The sequence below is a fragment of the Bombus impatiens genome, unplaced genomic scaffold, assembly GCF_000188095.3.
Source record: "Bombus impatiens unplaced genomic scaffold, BIMP_2.2 scf_0058, whole genome shotgun sequence".
NCBI classification, from domain to species: domain Eukaryota; kingdom Metazoa; phylum Arthropoda; class Insecta; order Hymenoptera; family Apidae; genus Bombus; species Bombus impatiens.
The window spans coordinates 606,481-629,653 of NT_176477.1; the positions used below are offsets into that span (position 1 = coordinate 606,481).

Here is a 23,173-nt window from a genome sequence, read left to right on the forward strand (position 1 = left end):
GCGTTATTTGGTGCGATGCTCCATTAAATTCTTTCAACGAACCATCGATGATCTCGTTTGAAGGTTTCTCTGTAATCTTGAAAACGGTGTATGTCTCGCTAATTAGACTACTCGATACGCGTAATTAGCCGGGCAAAAAGAAAGAGAAGAATCGGCAGGAACGTTAATTCGCGAGTTGCTGCTTTTGTATCGCCGATCCAAGGTCATGCCGCTTAAAGATTTAACTTCTTTGCCTGAGATATGATTCATCATTGTGCATTCATGTTACTGGCCCACTCGACGTACCTCCGGATATTTCGTGCAACTTCTTCGTTGATAAGACTAAACGATCGACCTTAAGTTTTTCTAAAAGAAAATGTTTTGCATCATTTGGAAGAAATGTGAAGCGATCGTATATACAAAAAAGATACGAAAAAATCGATATAAAATGTAACAGTGCCGTTGCACGGCGATAAAATTATGTGCAGACACTCTGATTTATCACATGTATAGTGGACAGAGGAAAAAGAACAGAAACGAAAGAAAACGTTGGTGTTATTAGCGCAAGGTGCCTATTAAAGATCACACTTTATTTGTTCGCAATTGCAAATCCAGCAATTGGTAGAAGGGAGAGACATAAATCAGGTCGCATAGCAATTATCTGGTGTTTATCCCCTTTTTTTCTATTACCACCATCATTAGCTTGGTCCGCGCTATGCGAACGAGTAATTATTCTGACGCTAACCGGAATGCACGCGCGATTCCTGCTAACGGTTTACACTTGCTATAGCCGTGTCAATGAATAAAGCGCGCATTATTTTAAATTAGGTTTCACACGGAGGAGATCTTATATCGAGTGTACGACATTTAGTGATTATTCAAAATTTGTCAACATTTTGTTTTTCCGTACATCTTTTCTTGTATGTGCGTAATTCTGATTGTAAACGTTATTTCCAACGACACGTTCTATCGAATGAGATCTCATAATCGATCGACTGTCAGCTAGTCTAGGAATTGAAGATAATTCAGTTGTATGTTGGCCAGACGTTGCCGTGTAAAATTCTGGAAGAAACTCTTTCACGCTGCCAACGTCTTTACGATATTTCAATTTATTACCTCCAAATTCCTGGTAATATGTATTTGTGAAAAGTTCCGCATGAAGAACATCTTCCAAAGTCCTCGGTACTTTTCAAAGTATCTCGATACACTACCTGACTCCGAACGTCAGAAAAAGAGAATCCGTTACCAACAACCAAGTCTGAGGGTGTCACTGGACCACTGGTTAAACTTTTTGTCCGTATCTTGTGTCTTCGTTTTTCCTCAGCGTTCTCGTTACTCGAATGTCCCGAATCCCTGGATGAATCCAGTTAAGAAACCCGAGCGGATTTCTGGTGGACCTAGACTTTGTGTTCCGTAACATGATCGTCGATTGATCACGGGGACGCTCGCTACGTTGGTTCTTCATTGAGTTATCGTATTCCTGGTTGCCCGAAAATGACCCTTGCCGGCTCTCCATGCTCGTTATTTTCGTAATAACGGAAACTTTTTTCATGGTGGCCATCGTTCTGGTCATTAGACTGCTTTTTTGGTGTTTCGTCGAAGGGTAAGTGTGCCAACGACTGAAATTTTTGACAAATGACAAATTTTCATTTCTGCGAATTCAGCTAATACCGTCAGATATTTTTGCGCCATTTCGTGTATCGTTATGTAATTTATGAACATTAAAGTAAAGAGAAAATCGACGATTCTGAGTGTTAATAGGAACGGAATATGGAATTCGCTTGTTAATGTTGAAGAAATCTTATAGCTTTTAAAACAGCTGCAGATTGAATTTTTTTTTCACTGCGAATGATTGAATATGAACCTTTTGCACTCGAGAGGTGATTCTCGGCCATCACTTGGTTTGATACAGTGACTCGAACGGCGACGATGTTTATTTAGGTTTGATTTCTTTGGAACTCGAAGCGTCGATGCTAATATAGCTTCATGAATGGATTTCTATGCTTCTTACGTATAATCTTACGAAATGTAGAATAATACATTTCAAATGGCTATAAGATTTTCTTATGTCAAGTTAGTTCGTGATCATGAATCGGGCTGCGTCTTCGGCGTCAGTTTGAGCTTAGCAGTCGTAGCAATCGGAATATTATTTTCAAATTTGTTGAACCCTATAAGCTTGGGATGTAGTAATGAAATCTGCTCAAATGAAGATGAGTTTGATCTTTCGCTTTTAAACGACGAAATTACATTTATGGATAGAGTACTTGATAGAGAGAAGAAAAGCAGTGATGAATATAGCGTTTGAAATGTAAACATATGTAAAATATTAAAATGTAGTAGTTTTATATGTTAATTTGTATGTAAAATCATTTAAATATACACCAAATATGTGGTAAATCTTCTTCAATTGTTGGTTGGTCTCAGCGAAAAAGGCCTTAATCGCAAAGGATTAAGAATGACGCGCATCTTAGATGAGTAAAATTGTTTGGTAAATGCAGATAATATCAACATGATATAGCGTTGAATTAGTTCTTGCCACGAAATGTATTAAAATGCGTTATTAAAATTATCCAAGGAAATGAATGGCTATCATGTAGTTACATGTTACTTATGGAAATAACTGGAGTTATCGAGAAGTTACATAGGAACTGTAGTTATCGAGAACGTTTTTGTGTCTATTACAATCGCAGCATATGTTTATTTCGTCATTAAACAATGATATTTTAAGCTCGTAAGAATTCGATCGTATAAAGAGAAAATAATTTTCGTAATGTGTAAGCAGCGGTAAATTTCGCTTAAAGTGAATTAATTACTTATGTAACCATGCGTTGTAATAATAACTAATGATCAATTATACGTTCTTTCTGTTTATTCTTTTACTCGCAATTCATAGTTAATGCCCTAGTAATTACTGTTCACTGAATTTGTACTTAATACTATACCTGTAGAATATTTGCCTACATTTCTAGAAATAATTTTATAGTTCTTAATATATCATTATTTTCATTGCTATATCAGTTAAAAATAGACAAAGTTTTCTTATTCTTCTTGGCCACGACATCAAATTTGATACAATAGAATTAATAGTAATAAAATAAAATCGATAGTATAAATTAAAGATGAACTGATAATTCTTAAGTACCAACGTTCTTCTCGTTGTAGTAGAATTATTCTATTGCACTTTCTGTTGGATAAAAATTTCTAAACGACGATAGATAAACGAACATGATTCATCAACCGTTTCTATGAACATGAAATGTTGTGGGGGAGGGCAAGGCTGCCTGGAGGACACACGTGCAGGAAGTGGCACACCCTTCGGAATGCAGTCGAACATTGTGAACGGCCGCGAAATACGAAACGAAAGAAATGCATTCTAATAGATTGTATACGCACGTCGCGCGGCCCTTCGTGCTTCGACTACCACGATTTTCACGTGATATCCTCTTGGACGAGCTTTCGGTCGAAGATTATCGAATTGGAACGTGGAAACATCGTTGAACCGAAAACTGTAAATTAATAGAAACGGTTATTCGATATTAGTGGATGATTAGACCTTACTCGAGGATCGCAAAAAGTGAGTATTTTTGTTTTTAAATTAGGAAATATATATAAAAAAATATATATATTTTTATCATGTATATATATAGTGCGTATAACGAACAACGATGGTTTTTAAACTCGTTCAGGTTACTGTTGAAACGGTGAATCCAATAATACAAACTAGCGATATGATTGATAAATTGAATGATAAACCAGCGGGTAGGACTGGCCTTCTCGTCAATGCGGTATCTGCTGCTCGATCGTTGAACAAAGGGAAAGGGAAGAGAAAGGGGGAAAAAGGAAAAGTACGCGGCAAGGCTGCTTGGAGGACACGCGGGCAGGAAACGGCTCAGGGCTCGAAAGGAATGCAATTGGAAGGATGCAAACGAAATTCATTCTAAAGCGTGGCGTGCACGGTAGCGCGTCGTGTCCCGACCCTTGGTGCACGTTTTGTCTGCGTGACCTAACGCGATAGTATGACCGGTGGAAAAAAGGAGATGAGAAGCAGAGGAAAGGTGGAGAAGCTAAAGAAGCTGAAGAAAGAAGCAGCGGGGAGGAGGAAGAGAAACGAAGACCCCACGGAGACGTGATGTGCCTCACGATGCGAATTCTAAGCCTTCAGGCTGTGGCGGCCTCCGGACCCCGAGGGCTTCTGAAACCTATGAGAGCTGCCATCTTTCCCTCGCTAAGCTGGATGCACGCATCTAGTCTCCGTTACCCTCTCTGTCTCTCACGATCCCGCCAAAGTGGAATGAACTCCTTCCCTCCGGATGAACACTCTTGCTCGTCGTAGCTTTAATGCACGTTAATTGATGACAACCGCACGCGGTTCGATTAAAATTCAAGTGATTTTAAAATACACGTTCCTGGATCGCTTGGATGAGCGTCCTCGATCGAAAAATCGCCCGAGTGATTTCCACTCTGGATGATAGCCGTAGGATGGTTAGCCAGTTTATCATTCCGGGAATTATGCGGTAGTCTAGCGATCGATCCTGGATTTCCTTGATCTGCAAGTGGTATATTTTCAGGTTTTTGTAGTTCTGCCAATCTTACGTAATCTCGATATTACAGGTTCTAAAATTAATACATAAATATCAGATTACACGCCCTATCACGCGATAGTCCACAAATCGGCGCATATGATTAACGCTTAAAAGTTTGAATAGTCGATTCATCGCGTCACAATCGTAAAGCAAATCCAACCTCCTAAAAATAAAGTAACAAAAACACGAACCTTGGACAAGTCAACTGCGACCCTTTTTCTTGGTTATTTCGAAAACGCCGCATCACGTTTTTGCACGAACGACGCATAGGTTTTACAATTGTTTATAGAAAAGTGAACAAAATCAAGATTTTTATTATCGAACAGAATGCGCGTTGCTCTATGTGACATGGCTGATTTCACGGCAATATTCGTGTTACGCGTCGAACGTACGTACCATTTTATTCCAACTTCGCGGAATATTTTTGCTACAGGGAGGAAGATAGAAAGAGAGGAAGAGACAGAGATAGAAATGGAGAGAGAGAGAGAGAGAGAGAGAGAGAGAGAGCGAGAGAGCGAGAGAGAGAGAGAGAGAGAGACAGTTTCAGTGCCATGCGAAAGGTGCTGCGTCATCCATTTGGATGGTACGAGACTGTCTACTGAGAAAAACTAGGAAAGACAGATGCGTAGATGGACTTTTATTGCCAGCCTCACCATAATGGAACGCAACGTTCCTCTTTCCTGTGCATTTGCCACGCATCCGAACGAATTTCACTTAGTTCTTGTTGATCTTAAAAGAACCGCGCTTCACAGGACGAACAATCATTCTATCACTTTTTTCCCTTCTTTGTCCCGTTCACTAGGAAGTCTGAGCGTCTAGTTTCGAAAAGGACCTGTCTTTGCGTTTTAGAGGAATTTCGTTCTGTCACGTGTGAGCGCACTTAAAATGATTCGCCGTTTCACACGGTTTGATGCTCGAATGGATTTTTCTGCGTGTTCGTAGTTTTACGCGAGGTTGAATTCTTGTAATGATCAATCGATATTTTTATAAAGCGTCCGATGGCTTTATGATTATTCTTCATTTGTCTTTTCATTCGTTCGCAAAAGACAGTATGTGGATTATAATCGTACGAGGAAGATAGAAGTTGCGTTCTTCCTCGTAGTTTACGAAGTGTACAATTTATTCCAAGTCGATCGTATTTTTAGTACACACTTCGGTAATAAATCCTTTGGATTACAGCTTCATCTAGACAAGTAAATGTTGTTGTAAAACTATATAGACTGCGTATGATACTGCGATATACTTAAAACCTGTAAAAATTATTTGACCATCATTTCTCACTTGTAATTATTTTTTATCGGCTGCTAATCTTACGCATGTATACAAATACGTTTGATAAAACAGTTTCCGCAGTAATTTATGGCAGATTATATTTTAGTTAGCTTCGTGATTTTACCATAGATAATGTGTAATTTTCTCATGTTTTCACTTAGTACAACGTGAATTTTGTAGATTGCAAAGATGTCTTTTCCTCATTTTGACATTTCTGAATAATTAATCATGATGATATTAACGACAATTTAACACAGTCGAGTTAAGTAGACCAGATACCTTTTGAGGAACATGAGGGTAAGTCATATTATTTACAACACAAATCACCGATTTGGAAATAAAACAGCATACTTTAAGTAGAATTTTTCAATACTGCAAATATGTACTTGAAAATATTTGGAATCCACTCTACGCGCTGTAAAATCGCGCACTATAATCAAAGTTGCGGTTTGCTCGTACGGATTGCGAATGTCATGGATCCATCGCGAATACGACGAAGGAGAGGATACAGATGACGTTGAATGAAAATCCCTCTCACTAGTCGATGCTGCGTTACTATCGCACCACGTGGGCGTCTTCCTTTTCCAATCTCTTCTCTCCTATCTTTAGTAAGTTCCATTTGGTTTTGCGCGCGTTCTCGCGTTTCCACGAACCCGTCTTCGCTGATTCTTCGTCCCGTCGAATACCGTCTGAATTTATTCAGCAGCGTGTCCGAGACGAACGACGTTTATGATGTTTATTCGACGCTGAAGTTGCGCTGTATTGAACATGCGGGCGGATCGAGGATAGAGTTTGAAGTCTCGTCACCAGCGTTCGAGTTCCACGCGATACGGGAGAGGGATTTTCTGACAATTTCTGCTTGTTTATTGGCGATTTCTGTTGCTTGATCCTTGCAACAAGCTACGCGTACAGCCAGAGGAGAATCCTGTCTTTCGCTTCGTTACAATATGCGACTTTGGCTGTTTCGAGTTTGTTGTTGCAAGAGAAGATCTTTCGAGCGTTGATTCGATGGAAGATATTAGCGTGTATCTTTGCACAAGTTTGTCCAAGTTTTACGATAATATCGTGTATTATCTTCCTTGTAGGAAAAGGCAGATTAATCTTCGATAAGGTTTGGATATGGATTAAAATAAAAAAGGAAGATGAATTTTATAGTATTAAATCGGGAGTTACATGGTATTCGAAAATATAGAAACATCGTTGAAGTCTAAATGCATATCTCGTTGAAGGTTGATTACGATCATTATTCTTCGAAGAACAAGACTACACGGAAATTTATGAAATACTTCAACATACGGTATTGCGTCGTTTTCTATCCCAAATCATGTGGCTTCACGCATGACATTAATAGTTTTCAATTACTCCATTTTCAACCAAAATTCGTATCCGAGGCACGTTAAAATTGGTACCCCGAGCGATCCCCGTTCTTTTTTCCATGAGAGCTTTACGCGAACGACAACGACGCGACGTGGCTCTCCTCTAAACTTTGAGACTGTATTTCTTTAGCTGGCACAGACTTTCGGCTTCCAAATGGTTTTTCGAGACACGTACGTACTATTTCAGCCGGTAGTACTGTTATTTGCGTCTCGAAACTGGATTTTTCATGTCACGCAACGTATTTGTGAGCTGCACTTTATCTTGCGTGAAATTATTTTTGGACAGCGAAAAGTTCTTTCGTATTTCTTCATGCATAATCAAACAGTTCTTCGCAAAATACGTCTCCAGAACTATAATCTCGAATAGACTTACGGCATCTACCGTCACAAATATCACCCACTAAGAAGATTATCACGATATTGCAAGTTATCCGATACTTTAAAAGCTTGCTTCAGGAATATGATAACAATCTTTTGGAAAATATTATATATTCCTCGACTTTGAGAAACTTTAATCAAACTTTGAGAAATCGCAAAGCATACCTCGCGAAGAGAGTGAGAATAACTCGACGATCTATTAGAACTCGGCGAATTTTCATTACAAGAAGCTTTGCGCTCTGAGGACGGTAGTCTGCCACGTCTCGTGAAATTCGCGTTCCTACCACACGTCGAAGCTTCTGCACGCACACAGGTTCAGCCGTCTGGATCACGATCCTTCGGAGGAATGTCTCTAGCGGCGCATTTGAATTCTATTGGACACGCGTGGCGCGCGCTGGCTTGCGGCCGAACCGCTGCCAGCAGCTAGCAGGGAAAACTGGACTGTCTTATCTGACGGCAGGTAAATCAGATGCGTGCGTCCATGGTTAAAAAAGTGAAAAATGTCGGCACGTGCCATACGACCCCACAGGTTATCTTGGTCAACAGGTGTAGTAGTTGAACATTCGACGAACGATCGACGATCTCACGTTTCACGATTTATAATTTAACGGATGCGTCTCCACCGTTTACGATTTCATTCTGCGTTGAAATCGACAACAGGAAAGAAGCGCTTGTTCAATTTTTCTTATTTGTATTCTTAGATAATAGTTTTTACCGTTATCGCGGCAATATCGTCTACCTATCACTCATGTATCGCATCGGTTCGCATTTGAACAGGTTCTCAAGAGTAAAATTACGTAAATCCCTTTAGGAAGTAATCATAAAACTTCGTGCTATTTTATTCCGACTCGTGTTTAGAACTATGCTTCGCTAAAAATGACTTAACAGGCCTGTATTTTTATCCTTCGTAATTATTACGGATATTAAATTATGCGACTTTTTCTGATACTTCATATCGCTTAAGTTTTCAAGCAAGTCTATGATTGGTTCGATTCCAAACGTACTTTTAATAATTTCTCGTTTTATCGTATTCCGATTGCCGCGTTTCCCCCTATAGCTATTCTCATTTCCGTTTTGCCTTTCATATAAAATCACTTTCCTGGGACTATCCACTTAGTTGGATTAAGGAAACTAGTCGAGTAGCCATTGGGTACATCAGATATCGCGTAACTACATCGTGGCTCTCCTTACTTTAATAAATATTCTCGAATGGTGATGAATAGTTACCGTGTATGAACAGAGATTGTAAGCTGCATTAGGTAATTTATCTACGAATACGACAGGCTGTCTATCGATTGTTCGCACAGCCGATTTATTCGTGCTAATGACGTAATTAATCCTTAATTGATCTAGCTCGAATGGGTCTTCGAATTCGGAAAGAATCGCAAAAAGCGATATCGGGAATGCGTTTGAAAATTTATGTCGTTCACAGATAATGGACAAACCGAAGAAAACTATTTTAATTTCTATCGAATCGCAGCCCTCTAAGTAGCATGAATCAGAGATAACGCAATGCAAGGTGTAGCAGCGAGACGGAATGCGTTTTACGCGAGATAGGCGATTGACTCACCGGTATGTCAGTGATATATTTTTTTCAACTGTCCAGGATAGATAACAGTGTTCGTAGTTGAATAGTACAGGCAGGTGTACGGTCTTCGATCTTTCGCTGTCTGTAATTGCATGCAAATATGTTCCAATTTTAATGTAAATCACTTTTTTAGCGAAACAACTAAAGATTTGCTCAGATTGAATAATACGCGAGCGCTCGCGCTACGTGTAAAAATGTCCTTGGCATCGTTCTGTCTAGGGTCTTTCAGATTGCTCGCATATGAGTGAATAATCGTTTGATAATCCAAAGCAGTACTCGACTCGTTTACGATATAAAATTAATGTTATATATATCCATTAAATATCCATTCGTGAAAAATGGTAGGTATTTTCTAGAATTTACACGATATCGTTTCTATACTTTGAATTCCAAGAACTTCTTTCTAGTCGTAATGTCTCTTCACCGTTATCTCAAAACACCGTATTTTATCACATATATCGATCATATTTAACAATGTTTATAATATACCATACATATACATGTATTTTCATTCATTTTCTATAATTTATGACGTAGTTAAATAGGAGACAGCGAAGACGATGCGTACAAGATACATGCGGGAAGTATAATGATTTGTAAAGTCCTAATCCTGGCAATAAAAATCTCCTGTTAAAATTCCCTTTGCCGAAGGAAAGAACTCGTAAAACCTCAAAGACAATGTACGCTACGACCGCTTACGTCATGGTCGTTGGAAAATGTAAAAGACTGAACCTTCGTTTATCTTTCGAGAAACTCCAATTCCAGTTGATGGGGAGATCAAAACTCCAGCTTCTGAGCGACCGGAGCAAAACGAATGTAACGCGTTACATTCTCCCATTGAGCAAAGTGATAAAATGTAGAAAGACGACTTGATACCCGGAGGAAGTCGACGTTTTTATTCTCGCCGGATTACGTTGTTACCGTCTTAAGTATCCGGTGCCTATCCCCCGATGCTTTGGCTCTTCCTGCTAGCTAAGACATTATAATTTTCCAATCTTCCATGATGCACATACGCATGTACATTTATGGTCCCAGGATAGGCCAAGCTCAGCCGATTTGACGAGCCTAAAGGTCCGTCGTCGTTTCTACGTCAATTTTTCGTCCCTCAAGCTCGATCCGGTGCTTTGCGATCTGCAAGGATTAATCCTGGTCCTTCAGCTATCGAGGAGGTAAAATTACGTTGAGTTCTTTCGAAGAGATTTAACCGTGTATTAGAAAGGGACTCCAGCTCGCGTCTATCTTGCCGAGTAATTGCTATAACCGATTAAACCATTCAGTCTTGTCAACGGATATTTTTGTTCTAAGAACCTTGTATTCGACTAGTTATTCGCTGTGATAATTAAAGAAATATTACTAATGAAACATTATAACAGTATTCTATTAAACTTCTAATAACAGGATATCCGACGCCAGTTTCTTGTGGAATTAATTTCGTCTATAACCAGATATAAATCGAATTTTTTGTTGTATAATGCCGATACGATAGATGATGATATATTACAGGAAAAATAAAAAAAATATTAAAACAAAAAGTTAACATAATTACACGTCCGTTGAAGGATATGGTCCCTTGCAAGGGACGTTCTTCTCTCTCCCTTTCTGTCGTAATAATCAGTTCGTAGAATCTATAAGGTTTTGGAAAAAGAAGATTCGAGCAACATGTTATACCTTTTCTTGATGATATCACTTTTAATCGTATGCAAAATGTGAGGTGTTTGGCATTATACGCACTTGCGTAGGCATTTATTTCCATTGTATATTCTTAGCTTAAGCAAACGATGTTACTCGTGATCAATGATCGATATGCACTTTTTACATTATCGAGTGTGCCATTCTCTTATATAATAAAATATATTGTGTATTTGTTATAATACACGCAAGATATTTATGCATAAATTGTCGTCTAGAAATTTAAGTTCTGGCTGAATATAAAACCTTGGAAACTTCTTTTGGAACGATTTATCCATTTATCGCCAATTTCCCCACAATTTTTACACGGAATAGCGTTCAGCATTTAGATATATCGAGCTTGCACATCTTTATCGCGCTTGATTATCGTTCGTCAGCCACCCTCATTTCTGTCGTCGTTTAACTTGACTCAGCGCTTCTATCATTATCGTTGTTCTAAATCTCGAGTATACAGAAAACAACAGAAAATAATCTGTTATATTTGTCTCATTGTCGCTTCGCATTTATCGCTATCTCATCCATCTTCTTTACAAATTCTTAAAATCACCTTACGTCTGACAGCTAAACCGATGATATGGACATCTTGGATTTTTCATAAATTTCAAAGTTACGTTTCTGAAATACGAAGCTTCGATATTTCAACTTGTACCATTGTGAGAAACCTCGACACAGAACATTCCGCGTTAATGCCTTTCCTTTTATAGTTAGGTCTCAAAGTGTTAAAACGCAAAATCTGGTTACAGCCTTGATCTTGGAAAATGAAGCAAGCAAGGGCGAGAACCGTTCATGATCCGTGAATGGATGGCTTCCTGAGCCGATGAAAGTCGATGCTTTCCTCCGCTGGTCGAGCTCGTCATGGTCCCTTGACTTTCGATCTTCCGCCGTGCCGCGCCGCGTCGCGTCGTTTCACGTTCTCTACGGAATTACACGCGGCTAGAATGCCTCTTCCTCGGCTCTCCTCGTCTTCCTCGGTCGCGGTCCGCTCACCGTTCGAGCTTGTTGTAGATACACTTGGTGATTTATCGCATGGTCGGAACGCATTAACGTTTCAACCCATGTTACGGCATCACGGCGCGTCGTTCTTCAGATAGAAACGGTTAGATGAAGTTCGTACTACGTCTGACACTGGGTCACGAAAGTATCGCAATTAAATGCGTCGACCCCGCGTGTAATTAAGGCGTCGTATACACGCGAGTGTTGCTGCTGCCTGATTTTCCTGACGTCGAGTTGCTTTCAGCCGAGGAACAAACAATCACTGAGTCTTCGAAAGCGTTGCAGAGAAATTCTTTGTTCGCGTTACGCGAGCGTGATGCGAAACGGTCTTGCTTTTAGCGTTAACGTCGTCATTGGAATCAAATTAATCGAAATTTGTTATAATTCAAAGCGTTAATGTTAATGGATTTGATCGTGATACTCCAGTTACGGTTATTAAATCTTATATTTATATGCTCATTGTATTACAATACGATTGAAGGTGGCGATTTTAGTAAATTTTGTTTATAGCACTGTAGTTGTAGGGTGTTGTGCGACCTATACTTATATGCGTTAACTCTATCGCAGCCCTAGTGCATGGATTTTCATGCAAATTAAAAAGATAAAAAATACAGAAACAGATCACCTGTTATGAACTACTATTAATCATCGATACAAACCGGTTCGACACTTGCTTTTACTTCGTACTAGGTTGCTATAGGAATTGTCTGCCACTGAACGTAAGATAGGAATTCCATCCATTATTTCTGACAGTGTCTCATTTTGTACAAGTTGTATATCGATCTGTTTCGTGTATATCGGCTATCGCGCATATCGACGCTATAAAGTCATCGGTGATGTAAATACCTCCGAAGAATTTGAAAAATTTATCGCAGAAAATCTCTTTTCTTCTTTCCTGTATTTCTGCTTTTATCAAACTTTATGAAAGAACTATTCTATCAACTTTGTTTCTAAGTTACCAAACGTATCTTGTTTGGATTTCTAGTACCGATAAAGTGGAAGCGTATATGATTCCGAGAAATAAGCAAAGCAACATCCGTGTAATAATAACGACAAAACCGCTATCTTTCCTACGACATCGTAGTGCGTGGCAGCGAGAAGATAGAAAAGATACACCGCGACTTTGGTATTATGCTGACATGTACGGCAGTCCCACACACATAAGAAGAGACTGTCCTATCGGGGTGCGTTTCAAGCGGAAAGGAATGATTTATCGAAACACGTAATATGTCTAATGCCTGATAAAAGGCCGCATAGAAATGTTCATTCAGTGGAAATACAGCTTCGTGGCCTCGTAGTTAACTGTATGTATACGTCAAAACAATTTAAAAAGGTAAATCGATTACTGTCCTGAACCCTCCTCCTCCTCCTTCTTCTACCTTGATTAATTACTGGCGGCACGAGCAAATATTTGAATGTAATTCTATGTAGGTAAGTTAAGCTCCGGCGCATGGAGAATCATATTTCATGAAAGTGAGACGTTCCTCGTGTACGTAGATGGGGAAAACATGGAATGATGTACGGTACGTATCGAATAATTTCACTGATGCGTAGTTTTTCGACGTTTTGTCGAAAACCTTCCTATTATAACAGATAACTTCTTTTTCATTTCAAGCAAGAAATAGCTGCATCGCAAATATTTCAAAACAAATTCATGCTCTCTTGTTCTTTCTAACTAAATTTCAATGAACGTTATTCCGTTCACCGACGTTCAACGAAACTCTTACGGAACAGGCTCGATGATTTTTCAAATTCTTTCGTAATTTATGACGACTCTAAAACAACGAGACTCTACGCGATTAAGGAGTTAGTCGTATTAGTCGATCCTTTGATCTTCTGAAAGTCGAATTCATTGATGAAGATGTGGCAAAGAGTTCCGCGATTTTCGCCATTCATCGTGGGTTTCTCGTCCGATTAACTTAACTCGTAGCGATTAACGTAATTCTGCCTCTCTTTCTCTCTCCCCACCCTCTCCCATAATGAACGGCGTACAATCGATCGAGAGATGGGGAAAGGAGGAAGAACGAGTCCAGCTAGCCGACAGGAAAAGAAGAACAAAGGCCAGAGAGTCGGTCGAGGTTGGACCCTTGTCTGGGTTCCGTGACGACCACGCTAGTTAATGTTTTATGGAATCGAGCAGGTCGAGAGAGTCGAACAGGTGCACGAATTGGTCCATTCGATGGATGGTCCCGCTCTTTTCCTCTACTCTTCTTCTTCTTCTAGACCTCTCTTCCTTTGGCGCGTTCTTCTCAACGTCCCCCGATTCTTTACAACAAGAGAGAGCTAGCTTCTCTCAACCTCTAATTCTCGACTCGAGGGAACAAAAACTTAATCGGTTGCTTCCTCTGCTCTCCTCTGCGAATAGAACGGCCTCCACTGGAGGCTGAACCAACGACGAAGAGCCAGCCGCGATCGTGAAAACCGAGAGGGACAGAGTGACACGCACACTGGTGTGGAATTAACTTTTAGTCGATCCAGATATATTTCTTTGGGCGAACTCGAGATCGTCCAAGGGACACGGATCTAGTTGTTTGGTGTTGTAAAAGATAGTGTCAGTCATTGATCTCCTGGATTCTCGAGTGTTAGAAGGTTTTTGCGGTCGAATGACGACACGGCTTACGATTCGAAGATATTCGTTTCTGCGAATGATAGATCAAGTAAAATGATGGTAAATATATAGTTTGTTTAAGAATTGAGAAAATTTATAGTGTTTCCTTGTATTGTACTATAATTGGAAGATGGATATTACATTAGAATCTAAGAGTTTTAGAGAAAAATTCATTTCCAAACGATCGGTTTAATAATATACATTTACCAAAATGAATGAAATCGATAGAATCAGTTTTTCATCGATCGATATCCAAATGACCGATCGAAAATATATCTTTCGAGGCGTGCAATCTGCAGCTCGTGGATGGGTTCGACACGATTTCGATGCCGTAAAAATGGAGCCTATACCACTGCGCGCGTCAGCGCAGGAGGTATCGGGAAAAAAGAAGCAACTGCTCGAGGAGAAATCTAGCCGGAGGAGGGATCCTTTCGAGAGCTGCGTACGATCAGGATTACCTTTGGGGTAATCTTCGTATCCAGTAGCTGTAAGCGACTGCATTCATTTAGCCTGGTGTGAGTCGAGGAAGATAGGTGTAGGTGCGAGCGAGCGAGCGAGCGACCAAACTGTCGGATACAGCCGGTTTCGCGTTATTACCGGGCACGGGCCTCCAAGGTCCTTAAGAAGGAGCTTCTGAAATATGCCGATAATAGGTGGACGCAGCGAAATCTCGAGGGATAACCGGGAATTGCGGGAAATACTTATTTGGTCGCGTGAATGGATACGTTCAAGTGATTATAGAACCCGCGAAAAGTGATGGACTAATGTTAAAGCGTAACGCTGCGCTGTCGAAAAACCGGTCAAATTTATCTTCTCTGTCACGTTGCTCCAATCCCAACGCGTTCATCTTTATGGAAAGTGGCCAACTTGTAATTTTCTGACTCGGCCAGCTCTCTTTTGTCTCACGGTTATGTAACCCGTGAGCGGACGAGATCGGTTTGCTTAATGGCGAACCATGTGCTTCTGCTACTTTCTTAATAATAGAAAAAAGTTTCCGTTGTGTCGACATCGGGCGTATTTAGCGAAGCAGACATATTTTTATTGGATTCGTTTATGGTTTGGTGCTTGGATTTATTGTTCCCGTTTCATAGTATAGCGAATTTCTTAAAATCGATGTATATTTAATTAGATTCGTGATTAAACTATGCGTGTAATTTAAGATAGGAGGATTCGCACATTTATCGAGAAAATTCGACACCTGTTGGCAACTAAAATTAAAATGCGGCCTAACATCCGCCGTAAATAATCACGTAAGAGCGTGCGAGCAATCACTATGGTCTATCTGGCGGCACATCGGTGAGAAACCTATGCAAATTGAATATTAATACGCACGATGTCGCGAGGACACGGAGAAGCTCGACAACGGTCTGGCACCGATGACGTTAGCCCAATAAATAACACCTGAAATATAATACAACATACATTATCCGTGTGTAATAGGAATTCGTTTTTCGTCCCGAACCGCGCGAGAATCGCCATTGGAATCGCGTCGTCGACCATTTTTTCTCTTGACCTTTACCAGAAATAGGTACTTTGGATCTAGATAGTTGCGTTGGTCATTTAACACGACTTAACTATCCGGCGTGAATCTAAGAGAGTTGACGCAGCGCAGTCAGCGAAGACCCTGAAATCGCGGATGATTGCAGCGTATCCTTGCTGGTGCTCACTCGCACTAACTCGCTATGTCGCGCCAGCGGATACTTCCCTCGGTCCTGTCCAGATGGTAAAGTGAGAACAGTTAGCCGCGAAATTTACGGCTCTATTGACGCTGATAAATGGGATAGTTCAGTCTATTTATAATTTGATGTTAGCCACGAGCAGCGCGTACGTTTCGGACCGTTGAGCCACGTATTTCGTGTCTTTGCACTGGGATTTATGGAATTAACGTGAAAACAAAGGGTCACACAGTGGACATAGGCGAGGGGAGGATTGAATTTTTTCGAGTTAATTATTTTTCGTCGCAGACGTTGCTCGTATATCGTATCGGATACCGATTCATCTCGTAAAAGTCTGGTCGGAGGGGCTGCGTAATTAGAGGACGAGGATCAGTTGGTTTAACGATAACGGCCCGCGGCGAGTATAATGCTTCATCGCCCGTATACGTATTTGGTTGCATTATGGATCCTGTCGAGCGGCGTTAGGATTGTTATCGGGGCTTTGGAGCCGAGTGAAAGCATCGTACAGGGTATCAACCAGAGAGAATCAAGGCGTTATTGAGAATGAGTCTGGATGAGCTTGAATAGCTCAGGTAGAGAATCACGGTCTAGTTTCGGCTGTGGTTTCGATCTCCCTTGAAATAAAATATCGGGTTAATAATTAGTTATATTAGTTATATTAAGTTTTATATTAGTTATATTAAGCCTTAATAATTAGTCTTCTGAAGATAAATGCTATTGTTTCTTAAATATTTAATGTTACTTTTAAATATCAGCGTCATCCTATCTGTGAAATTTCTTATTTACCCACTCACGCTTCCCTGTTCTTACAGTTTGAATAATGAGAATCTCCATTATACATTTATTAAATCGTGCCACATTATAGTTCATTCATTCCGCGTAACGATTATGATGTATGAATGCACCTCGTTTCTTCTAGTAATATTAAAATGTGCGTTGATAATAAGTTGAAAGTTACTTGGTTCATTCATAAAATGTCGACAAAAAATTGTTGTGCTCCAGTTGCTGAAACTGCGCTATTTGGAAAGGATACAATTTATATACCTTGAAAACCCCTTGTGAATTGGTGCGTGTTTATACGTAATTAATGAACGACGTATCTCGCATTCGGGCGATAAATTTAAAATTGTAGTAAAAGTTATGTAATGTCCTTCCTGCACTGGACAATTGTTATCAAAGGCATGTACTGAAGTTATCGTTTAATTATTGACTCGTGTAAAGTATACGCACGCGCGTGCGACTGCTTACTTATCACTGCAAGCACTGTCGGCGCGAATCCGGCGGAAACCATGCACAGGAAAACAGCTTTCATTGGACGATGACTATCATTTTTGATCAGCCAACTGGAATGAAGAATCGAAGGCCCGTTTAATCAAATCCGACGTGCGAACGTAACCAACAAGATGTTTCACTGGGACGTAAATTATAAAAAGTTACACGGGTTGTGCAGATTGCTGAAATCGTTTTTCCCTTGGTGGCAAATTAAAGCAGCAAGGCCTAGAGTCGCGTTTTAATACCGATGTATTCGTTTCCACGCTACGCTTCTTCCGTCTCCTTCAATTTTTTCTTTTGTTCTTGCATGCTTTTTATATCACGAAACCTTTCTCACAGAGGCGAACGATCGAAATTTGCTAAATCATACTGTCTTGCAGATTTTCTGTAAAGCTTTCTTATGATATTCCTCCTCTGTTTTGAATTTAAGTGTTTGCCTTCGATCTCGGGCTTCTATCAACTTCGTAACGCGCGTTTTGCTGATCTTGGTGTTAAGTGTGGTACATTTAAAGTACATAGTTACGTTACTAACCATGATACCGCGTTATCAGTGCGCGTTTATCAACTGAAGCTAAAATTCATGAATTGTAATTAGATTTAATAGTGTCAGAGTTTATAAATATAATAAATGATCGATTCGTAGGCAACGTATAGGCAGGTAAATATAAATTTTAATATCTGGTATTTGGTATCGTGATTATGCTTTTCAGTGTAATTTTCACTTCGTGATTATGCTTTTTAGTGTAATTCTCACTTTAATATCGGATATTAGGATTTTTATTCGGTATTCGTTGATGAATTTATCGGATAAGTATAGCTTGATATACACGTTCGCGTTCGTAGAATATTACGATAAATTGCTTTATCCTCGATCCCTGGCTTTCTCACATTAAATTGGATGAATCGTCATTCATTCTTATACCTAACAGAAGTTAGATTTTCAAGCATAAGTAGGTATATGTATTTGATAACTGGCTACCATTTCGTCATAAATTATCAAATTTGCGCAATTCACATCGCTCTACTAAATATTTTCCAAGATTGTTATTCATCTATGAGTTTAGTTTTTGTTTCAAAATGTGAATTCATAGAGAAAGTAATATATCAACCTACTTACTTATCAAAGCCTATTTACAATTTTTTCTCGCATTTTTTTTCATAGGCCTGTATTAAAATATCTGTACTATACCTTTTAAAGTGAGACTGATAATCACGTAACAACCGAAAATAATTAAGCAGACTTCTATAAGTATTTATTAATAATGCAAACAAAATGGAATATTTTTCACACCTTGCATAATTACCAATTGTCACTCTATGTAAATATATACTATCACTTGGATCTTCGATCAGCACTTCTCTAAAGGCACTATTCGTCTTAAATCTTCACGCAAGTATTCTATTATAGAATCTAATATAATAGAATTTAATCTGGTATAGAATATAGAAACAAACCGGCGTCGTTATATTATTTTTGCACGAGTGGTGTACCAAGACATCCAGTCGCGATCGTGACTATGTCTCTAGGACCTAGATCCCCTAACACTCGTAATATGTCGCCGGAATTCATTCCCGATCCGACCAAACTGCAGTGCTTTTCCTTTTTTCACAAAGATTCCGTCGCTTAGCGTGCTCCTGAGTCTGGGCCAAGAGACGCTTTCAAAGAGAAGCATTCACGATCCTAATGCGATAAACCGTCGCGCAGAAATAAACCCAGCTAAAACAGAAACGGACCCGAGAAAGTTCAAACTATGGATGAGTTAGAATAGTTTGGTAAGAGTGAACGATTAAGACCTAAGTGGGAGGAAAAAGAGGAAGGAGGAAGATGCAGGAAAGAAGAAAGTATCGGACAGAAACGAATATGTCTGCAAATTGGCGACAGATAAAAAAGCGTTCGACGAAAGGGCATGGAAGAAAGAGGCAAAAGGGAGGAAGCTTTGAAGACCGATTTCGCATTCTGCAGAGAGCTAGTCAGCGGCTAACTATAAGAGGAGCTAACTATAAACCGGACTCCCTACCCCCGGTCGCTATTTCCAGCGTTGCGCTTGTCGCACTGCCAAACCCCCCTTGGTCTGTTCGCATCGTTCTTCCTCTTTCTCGTCACCCTTTCGATCGCCCCTGCGACCGTGCGAACGTCGCGTTCTTAATGCTTTTCTTTCATCGTTAAAGTCAACGTATAAAATTATACAGTTAATCTGATTTTGTAACAATTGTACACATTTTATATATATTACATAATGTAACAAGTGTACACATTTTATATATATTACATAATGTAACATTTGTAACATTTTAAAATTTTGTTTCAGATACAACCATACCAGTAGAGAATATCGATCAATAATGCTGTAAAACTTTGACCGCCAATTTTTGTTTAAAGTAGCAGTAAAATCGTAAGTGATTTATAATTTTTTAGAGTAATGCTAGGATTATTTTGAAAAGTACTACAAATTCTTATTATAGAGAATGCATTCAATCATTAAAACCATGAAATGTTCGTCGGAAATGTTTGTTCGGAATAGTACTCTATACAAACTGTAGGTTGATTACCACGAAGACCTATTATATTTCACAAGACATCGTTTTCGTGATTCGTTCATACGGCAATTTGTTAACGACCGTTTAAACAAATATTACTTTACGAGACGCTCGACACATCGTTATCGAAGATCCAAAGAAGCAACAGCCATTAAATTCAATCCACCATGTGACGTCAACTCTTCTTCTCAAGACGCATTTTATTAACATACATCCAATCGCCTTCGCGAGTGGTGGCAATAACGGCCGTTTGCATTGCGGTTTTACAGAAATCGATTTCGTTCCTTTTTCCACGATCGCAATTGGAACGATCGTAAATCAATCAGCACCAGCTGCCACGCTCGCATAGAAACTCTTCCTAGCTCGTTAGGACATTCAATCGATGCGACCATAAGATCGATTTGTACGATCATTGTTTTGTTCTTCAAACTCGGATTCGGAATCGTTTGAGAAAGGGCTAGAAACGCGACGTGAACCGCAATATATATATTGGGCGGTCTGGAAATTCCTTAAATATTCGTTTTCAAGCGTGTAGTCGAATGCCTTCGTAAAGCACTAATTTATTTAGTAAGTGAGCAATTATGTTCACACACGCGAAAGATGTGAACTGACAAACGTATAAACTAGCGGTTAATTTTTATGTACAAGAACTCCCGCAGTCGTGATTCGACGTTCGCGTTCATTGAATTACGCACAATTACGTAAAAGCCTGATTATTTATCGATCTCAAGGATCTATAAATTTCCTCTTTCGTATATAGCCGATTTAAGTGCCGCCGGTAAAAATAAATGTCGCTTCCCGAATACAATTTGATAAATTAATATTGGGAACCCCGACGGGTTTGGTGTGTTCGGCGTGTTCCGTTTTAATATCCCATTCCTACGCTGATTATACGGTTCAATTCGTTAATAATCAAAAGACATTTGTGATCGCAAATCGGATTAACTTTCGTGTCAACGACACTACGTCTGCTGATGTCCGTATTAGCGAGTTAATTGACGTGATGCGACATTTAGAATGGAAATGGCGTGTTCGTTATTGCAGAATAATGCTGAATTTAGATCGAAAACGTTAATTATCGTGACTCGTAGACTCTGCAGAGAAATTAACCTAATCACTCCCAAATTAGTTATCAACTCTCGGCGCTTTATCGATGCTAGTATGAAGTCCGTAAAAATATAAATATTTGTAATTTATTTTCAGAAAAAGCATCGTTGGAGAAATCAAGGTAAATTTGGTTTCCTACGTCGCCATGATACGAGAGCGCTAATCGCATAGAAAACTCGACTAATTAAAAGTTGTCGAACACGCGTCGAAGTCTTGAAATATTCGAGCAGATTACTTTATTTACATTAATTAGAAAGATTTTTTCGTGTCGATGCTTTCTGAACGAGTGTCGTGCGTCTACAGTAACATAGTGTGAAACATTTTGTTTGCACCTTATTAAGCATTGTAGAACTATCGTTTACAGCGAGAAAGCATCTATGAAAACCGAGGAATACGCCAATTAGAAGTTATCAAATAACTGCAAGTGTTTTAACATATCTCGACAAATTATTTTTTTTCACATTTAATCTTGATTAAAACTAAATTAAAGATCTCAAGAGATATACGTTCAAAAGGTTTAAGAGGTTGTTGCCCTGTGTATATAGTCTTTTATTTTAATATTAAATACAATAGTCGGATATTTCTCGGGCGAAGCTTATACACCTATTAACAACATACAGACTTAAGATATCTGGTGATTCAGTCTGAATTTTCGGCTTATTTAGATATTCCATGAGTCGTGCATACTATATCAAACGCAAAAGAGCGCTATGATAAATGGATGAATGAAAAAGCCCTATCGAGCTTATGTTTCCGGAAGCAACTACCCTCGCACACCGCTGAGACGAGTACCAACAAATTGTTACCTCGTTATATACTTGCGTATATCGAAAGACGCGACCCTAATTTTAATTTGGAACGGCTTCTTCTTCCTCGTGACGAGAGAGAAACGGAATCGTATCTCGATGTTTTCGCGTTAGCGACATGCGCACGGCGTTGAATACAGGCACGCGCATAGATCAAAATTGCACGTGGGTGAGAATGCATACACATTTATATATGTAGATACTAGTGCTGATGTACGTATATGCACACAGGGAAGTTCAATTAAGCGTGGACTTGCAACGGATCGAAGCTCGTGAGGTCAGTGCTCGGACCTACTTCAACGACGTTGAGCCGCTTTCATTGGCTAAATTCTATTATTTATTTACGGCTGTGCTGCTCCTCCATCGAACTTGAGAGAGCGGAAAGAGCCGAGGCTTTCATGGCTTCAAAGAGACTCTCTCATGCTATCGCGTGTGTAGTGTCGCTAACAGGTGAGCGGGCAGGGGAAGATAGAAACCTTTGGAAATGGGATTAGAGATTCAGGAGGTCATCATAGAGATTCTTCCCGGAAAATGTTATAATCGATTCTTGGAGTAATGAACTTCGAGAGCGGTTAAAAATGTTGCGACGTGTTTTTCCATTTGAAGTCCTTTGAGGTGAAAATTTGTAAGAGGATTTAGTAGTATCGCGTAACATCTTTTTTATCGCATATTTCATTTAATTGCATTTAGTGATATGCAGAGTGAAATAATAGCAGAATGGTAATGATGTATGATATGTGATATTGTTATAAGAAATGACAGTGACAGGATCAAGTTATCATAGTGATAGTTGTTAGCTGCGTTATATCGTATTTTTCAAAATTGATATTTTTGTAAGTAACTTACATTTTTTAGAAGATCTGTATTCGTTATTATAATTGTACAAGTTGGGTATAAGATTCCATTGGAATTTTTCATTTCATAACAATCTGAATAGTCCTCTTAGTTATGCCTCAATGAAATGAATTAAAACGGGTTGTATCAGTAGTTTAGAATTTTCTACCATGCAAGTGGTATTGGCTTGCTGTTTTCAGTGTGTTACAAGAAACCAGACTTGTAATGATAATGTTCGTTTAAATTTTACGCATTGGTTCTCGACGTGTACAGTAGCGTGGGGTTGTTTTATGTTTATTCACCGTTTCGTCGATCGTGGAATTACATCGATGACTAAAATGTTTGATGGCAATAAAAGAAAATTCCAGACAACATTCCACGTAACATAATTTTCGGAATCACTAACGGTGATAACTCCTATAATTATGAATTCAAGACGAAAGAGGAGGAGAGATTTCGAAGACTGAGAAATTT

General features: G+C 39.3%; 1 protein-coding gene across 2 annotated transcripts in view; it reads left to right on the plus strand.

Annotated features, from left to right (window-relative positions):
• The window catches only part of LOC100750064, an 82,879-nt gene that overhangs the window by 24,093 nt on the left and 35,613 nt on the right, over positions 1-23,173 (plus strand). The window contains exon 2 of one of the 2 annotated variants that reach the window (XM_003485422.4): positions 19,724-19,807. The exons of the other annotated variant lie outside the window; for it this stretch is intronic. The gene's annotated coding sequence lies outside the window, so the exon portion shown is untranslated. The remainder of the gene's footprint in view (positions 1-19,723; positions 19,808-23,173) is intronic. 2 annotated transcript variants of the gene reach the window in all.